Source organism: Cebus imitator, unplaced genomic scaffold (genome assembly GCF_001604975.1).
Source record: "Cebus imitator isolate Cc_AM_T3 unplaced genomic scaffold, Cebus_imitator-1.0 Scaffold138, whole genome shotgun sequence".
In the NCBI taxonomy this organism is placed as follows: Eukaryota; Metazoa; Chordata; class Mammalia; order Primates; family Cebidae; genus Cebus; species Cebus imitator.
Genome location: NW_016107453.1, coordinates 2,035,243 through 2,041,849, shown reverse-complemented (window position 1 = coordinate 2,041,849; position 6,607 = coordinate 2,035,243).

Below are 6,607 nucleotides of genomic sequence, written 5' to 3'. Positions count from 1 at the left end.
AGAGATTCCCAAACCTCAATTCTTGACTTCTGTGTGCTGCAGTTCCAACACTGCAAGTAAGCCACAAAGGCTTAAGGCTTTCACCCTCCAAAGCAATGTCCTGAGCTATATCTTGGCCCCTTTTAGCCATGACTGGGATGCAGGGACCAAGTTTTGAGGCTGCACAGAGTAGGGAGTACCCTGTGCCCACGTTAGAAAACAATATTTTCCTCCTAGACCTCTCAGCCTGTGATGAAAGGGGCTGCTGCCAAGATCTCTGATATTATTTGGAGGCATTTTCCCCATTGTCTTGTCAATTAACACTTGGATCCTCATTATTTATGCATCTCTGCAGCTGGCTTGAATTTCTCCCAGAAAATGATTTTTTTTCCCTATTGCATTTTTAGGTGGCAAATATTCCAAATTTTTAGGCTCTGCTTCCATTTATACATAAATTTTAAGCCATCGCTCTCAAGTTCAAAGTTCCATAGCTCTCTAGGACAGAGGCAAAATGCTGTCAGTTTCTTTGCTAAAGCATAAGAGTGGCCTTTGCTCCAGTTCCCAATGAGTTCCTCATCTCCATCTGAGACCGCTTCAGCGGAAACTTCATTGTCCATATCACTGCCAACATTTTGGTCAAAACCATTCAATGAGTCTCTAGGAAGTTCCAAAGTTTCCCATATCTTCTTGTCTTCTTCTGGTCCCTTGAAACTGTTCCAACCTCTGCCTGTTACCCAATTTACCCAATTCCAAATTTGTTCCCACATTTTCAGACATCTTTGTAGCAGCACCTCACCTGTTACCAATTTGCTGTATTAGTCTCTTCTCCCACTGCTGTCAAGACACTAACCAAGACTGGGTAGTTTACAAACATAGGAGGTTAATTGATTCACAGTCCTGCCGGCTTAACAGGAAACATGGCAAGAAGGCCTCAAGAAACTTACAATCAGGTTGTAACCTGAAGAGGATGTAGGCACTTTCTTCACAAGACAGCAGGAGAGAATGTGTGAAAGAAGCGAAGAGGGAAGTATCCCTTATAAAACCATCACATCGTGTGAGAATTCACTCACTGTCATGAGAACAACATGAGAGAAAATGCCCCCATGATCCAATCACCTCTCACCATGTCTCTCCCTCAACACCTGGGATTTAGAATTCAAGATGAGACTTGGGTGGGGACACAAATCCTAACCATATCCATTGCTGTGAGAATTAAATGAGAGGACACAACTGAAAACACTTAGAACAGCATTTTGTGCTTGGGAAGAGTGCAGCAAGTATAGAGAATTCACGGGCCTGAACAATATGACTCACTTAACAAAAGGAATTATGTTAATGACTATAAATAATCACCTAAAAAGTTTTTAAATGTCTAAACCATAATCATATTTATTTATGTTAAAATGATTTTGATATCTAATACCAGCCAATTTTGTGCATTTCTCTTCAGGTTTGGAAGACAGATATCAATAAATTGAAAAATCACTTTCCTCATCTTCAGGGTCGATTAGACTGCTACTTGAGATGAAAAAAAATTCTCATATAATAAAGAATCTCATCTAGACATAAAGAATGTCTTAACTATTGACTCTATATAAAGTATAATTTTTACATGCTAACTGTTCAATTTCTTCTGCAGTTGAGTCTTGTTGGGCCAAATGAGCTCTGGATTTGTATTTAGTCTATATACATTGGTAACAAAGAATATTTTTTGTAATGGTGAGAGTATTGTAAAAATTCTATTCTAGTTATGCAATTGGTTGAAGATTCAGGGTGTATTTTGCAAGTGCATATCAGCCAAGTGAAGCACTGTGCACACCTGGTGGGCACAGGTAGACAATATTACACAAAGGGATTAATAGATTGGAATGGCTTGCCACAGGGAGCTGTCTTATGGAACCTAAATTCTGAAATAGTGAATCACACCAATAATAGCAAAGTGTCTTACACTATACTTTGGCATCATTAAAGTTTTTAATGCCATCTGGAAAGGAAAGAAGCAAAAGTTTTCCTAGTAGGTGGCTTATAAAACTCCTTAGATATTTAGTGATCGCATGTAATGTTTAAAATATTTAAGGCACTTTTAAAGGAGCCCCTTGAAGCACTCAAAATGATTACCTCTCCTAATTCACCAAATACTTGCAAGATTTGGTTTTTAACAAGCAAGACTGGTTTTGATTTATGAAGTGCCAAAAAGGCACCTGAAAGAAAAAATCTACTTGAAATTTTGCTTTATTTTAAGAAGGCCTGAAAGACAGTTTTGTAAAAAAGTAAAATAAAAATAAAAAACATAAATTCTCTTGGGTTAATATTTTACATGCCAAATTGAGCCTGGAGCTCATTTTTACAGCTGTTTTATGGGTCTTTAAAATAGCCATTTATAATGGAAAGAGTGACACAATCTTAATTATAACATGATGTACCAGGTATTATAATGAGCAAAGATATTTTTCTCAAACATGTATAGCTTTTAATCTTTTCTGAAAGGCTACTAGTTTTTTAATTATGATCATAATTCTCAATTATGCCTAGATACCAACCGACAAAGTTTCTTTTTTTAAGAACTATGAGCATCCGTTTGTTGTTTTTCTTCTCAGTGGTAAAAATACAGCAGCAAAATATTCCTGGAAAAAAGTGAGACCTTTACTTGAATGATAAAAGGATAGGAGAATATTATTAAATAATACAACATGCAAAATTTAACAACACTCTCACATAACTCTTTTATAACTATAGAGTTTATATGTCAATATTAGGCCCTGGTGTAACATTAGCTTATCCTTCTCCAAAAGCAGGCATCTGCCATCTTACAGATGTGTTACTGCAGGAGGCATTAATACGCAGAGTAGTTACAATTTCTAAGTGCCTGACAAGTAATGGAAAGAAAAAGGAAGAAAATCAGTAAAAGACCTTGGCTTTTAAGGTAAAAGGGGATCTCTTTTGATTAATCTTTCCAGGATCAGGGACACAGAAAGGTGTGAGAGAGCATGTCTTTTTATATAATCAATGCCTGTTGAGCACACCCTTTTTTGTGTGCCTGTGTGCATGTGTGTGTGTGTTTATGTGTGTGCATGCATGTGTATGTGATCAAACTGGATTCTACAATGTCCTTATGCTATCATAGTATATAAAAGAATGATTTTTAATGTGACTGGCAGTAAAGCAACACTATTATAAAATCAGCATTACAAATTTTCATAAACTATAATTAATGTCATATCAATGCACTTTCTAAAACGTGGCCTTTTTTTCTATTTTAAAAGGAAGATATGTTCCCCATTTCTATAATCCTTAAAATAGAAAGAATGCTATGAAACATTTTTTTCTTTTTTTTTTTTGAGATGAAGTTTCACTCTTGTTACCCAGGCTGGAGTGCAATGGAGCAGTCTCGGCTCACCGCAACCTCCACCTCCTGGGTTCAGGCAATTCTCCTGCCTCAGCCTCCCGAGTAGCTGGGACTACAGGTGCGTGCCACCATGCCCAGCTAATTTTTTGTATTTTTAGTAGAGACAGGGTTTCACCATGTTGACCAGGATGGTCTCAATCTCTTGACCTCGTGATCCACCCGCCTCGGCCTCCCAAAGTGCTGGGATTACAGGCGTGAGCCACCATGCCCAGCCTGTTATGAAACATTTTATTACAAAGATGATACTTGTTTCATTGAGCAGAATAAATCATTAAAAAGCAACATTACATGTAATTAATACAATAATTCTCTTTATGTACCATTCTGAAACATAAAAATATGGTAACACAATAATTAAATACAAACATTTAACAAAATAGAGAAATGTTTATATGTATGAAAGGTCAGCAATCAAAAGCTTATTCAGAAAAATAATAAAAACATTAAAAATATTCTCTTACTCAGTTTGGAGAACAACAATAATTGACGATTTTAACCTTCATTCAATGCCCTAGGTCATTTTGTGGACCATATCCTAGTTATCTACTCATGTTATTTAAATGTAGCTGAAAGCAATAATAAGGGGTTGCATAATTGAAATTTTAAAATATTTGTATAATGCATCTTATTGTTAAAGTCACTAGCAAAACAATGGTCATATTATGGGTACTTTGGATAAAACTGGTTTGCAGTGGGAATGCCCCCTAATTTAGTCATGTCTAGAGAAAATGTGGGCAAATTAAATTGTTAGTCTGAACAATCTGTAATTCACAGAGTAGATTTTTAATTACTGATTAAGATCAGGAAATTACAAAGAGATTAGTTCATATCATAGGGGAAAAAATCACCAATTTATTATAAGCAAAGATTGGATCGTCATAGTTTTTTTTTTTTTTTTTTTTCCCATGGTCTCCTCACTAACTGGTTTTTTGTTTTTCTACTCAAATACTATTATATTGTGGTAAACTTTTACATTTTTTAAGATAGTCACCTTAAATGTCTACTTTGTGCCAATATTGGTGACAGGCAGTGTTGATTAAAAAATGAATTTAAAAATTAGACAAAATATTTGTCATCAATACCTTGAATAACTATGTGAGTTAACAGATAGGTTATCTTTAATTAACATATATTTGTGCTAATAACTTCACTATATATGTACATCAAAGAAAATATAAATAAAACATAAAAAGACAGCTAGGAATACACTGACATTTCTCTCAAAATAACGCTGCAACAATAGCATAAAAATGTTAGTAAAATATTAACCACTTTCAATTAGCAATAAACTCCTACTGTTGAGTATTTAATATGACAATTTTTACCACATTAATTGTATGCCCTCATCTTGTGACATAAGACAATGATTTATTTTTATCTCTCACAATCTGATGGGTTGAGTAGCCTCAGATGAGCATTCTCCCTGGGACTCTCGTGTGTAGCTGATGTAAGCTGATAGCTGGATTTGGGTTGGATGTCTCAACATAGCACAGTCAGTTGCCTGGCAGTTGATGTGGGCTTTGGCTGGAAGTTTAGCTGGAAATATTGACCAAATTGTCTACATGCAGTTTCTTCACATCACTTGAATTTTCCACAGCCTGATAACTGGTTTGCAAAAACTAGTATTCCAACAAACAGAACCTACTAGAAAGTGACATTGTTTTAAAAACTAAACCCGAAACTTGGCACAGCCTCCCTTCTCCCATATTCCATTATGGAATTTCCCAGATTCAAAAAGAAGGAACAGAGACCACTTCCTTTCAATGGGAGGGGTGTAAAAGGATTTGTGGCCATTTTAAATTTGTAAAAGCCTGAAACACTCATATTTTGGTCACTAATTCAAAGATTCTCAGATTCACCTTCTGTTTGAGCTACTGCTTTACTAAGCTCCAGACATGCTCCAACCACTTTACATGGAGACAACCTAGCAGCATCTCACTTTCAACTTCTCACCAGGACTTTTCAGGAACTGCCATGTGGAAGGCCCATTGGAAGGAGAGTGGGAAGAAAGTCAATACATTAACATATCCTCTTTTATTTCCCCCAGGCAGGTGGTTCTGAAATGCACACCATAAGTTTCTCAGTGTCACATGGGATTGAGCGAATCGTTTCTCCAAGTGGTAGAGTAATGATTATATTGTGCTTATATATCAAACTGAGGATTAAAAGTTAAGGACATGTATCTAAATAAGAGATCACAATTCTGTGGACTAAATAGTGCCCTCTCAACCTCTGTAAATTGAAGTCCTAATTTCCATTTGACAATATTTGGAGTAAGGAAGCAATTAATACTAAAGATGTTGTAAGGGTGGGGCCTCATTTGATGGGATTAGTGTCTATATGATAAAAGACACTTTCTCTCTGCCATGAGAAGACACAGTGAGAAGAAAGCCATCTGAAAATGAGAAAGAGAGTCTTCAACCGAAATTGATTTGACTAGCATCTTGATATTGGAGTTCCCAGCCTCCAGAGTTCAGAGGGAAAAAATACATTTCTGCTGTTTAAGCCACCCAGTCTATAGTGCTTTATTATGGAAGCCTAAGCTGACTAAGAATAATTTTGGTACCAGGAGTGGGGTTCCATTGTAAAAGTTACCTAAAAATGTGAAAGTAGTTTTGGAACTGGATAACATGTAGAAATTGGAAGAGTGATGAAGTGCATACTAGAAAAATGGATAAGGTCACAGATTAAGTAAAGGATCAAGTTGTTAGAAACTAGAGGAAGAACAGCTCTTGTTATACAGTGGCAACGACTTAGGTGAATTGAGTTGTACTGTTTTGTGGAAAGTAAAATCTGTGGTGAGATTTCTAAGCAAAGTATTGAATGACTGGCTTTTGTCTTCCCTGCTGCTAATAGCAAAATGTGAAAAGAGAGCAATGAATTGAAGAAGGAATTGTTACCATAAATAAACCAGAACTCTGAGATTTGGAAAATTCTGTCTTCCATATTGCAAATTAAAAAAAAAGAGAGAGAGAGAGACAGAAAGTCTTCTTTGAAGAGGACACTAAGAATGTAGCTAAACAACCATTTGATAAACAGATCATGGATAGATTTAATCAATTATTTCAACAGCAGAATTTAAGGGAGATGGGATTATAGCAGCAGAGACATTGCCAATTTGAACTAAAGGAGAAAGCAGGATGAAATGAAGCAAGAAAGCTTGTTGAGCGTGTTGGATACTACAAGAATAATCTATAACAGGACCATAAGTCTATTTAACTT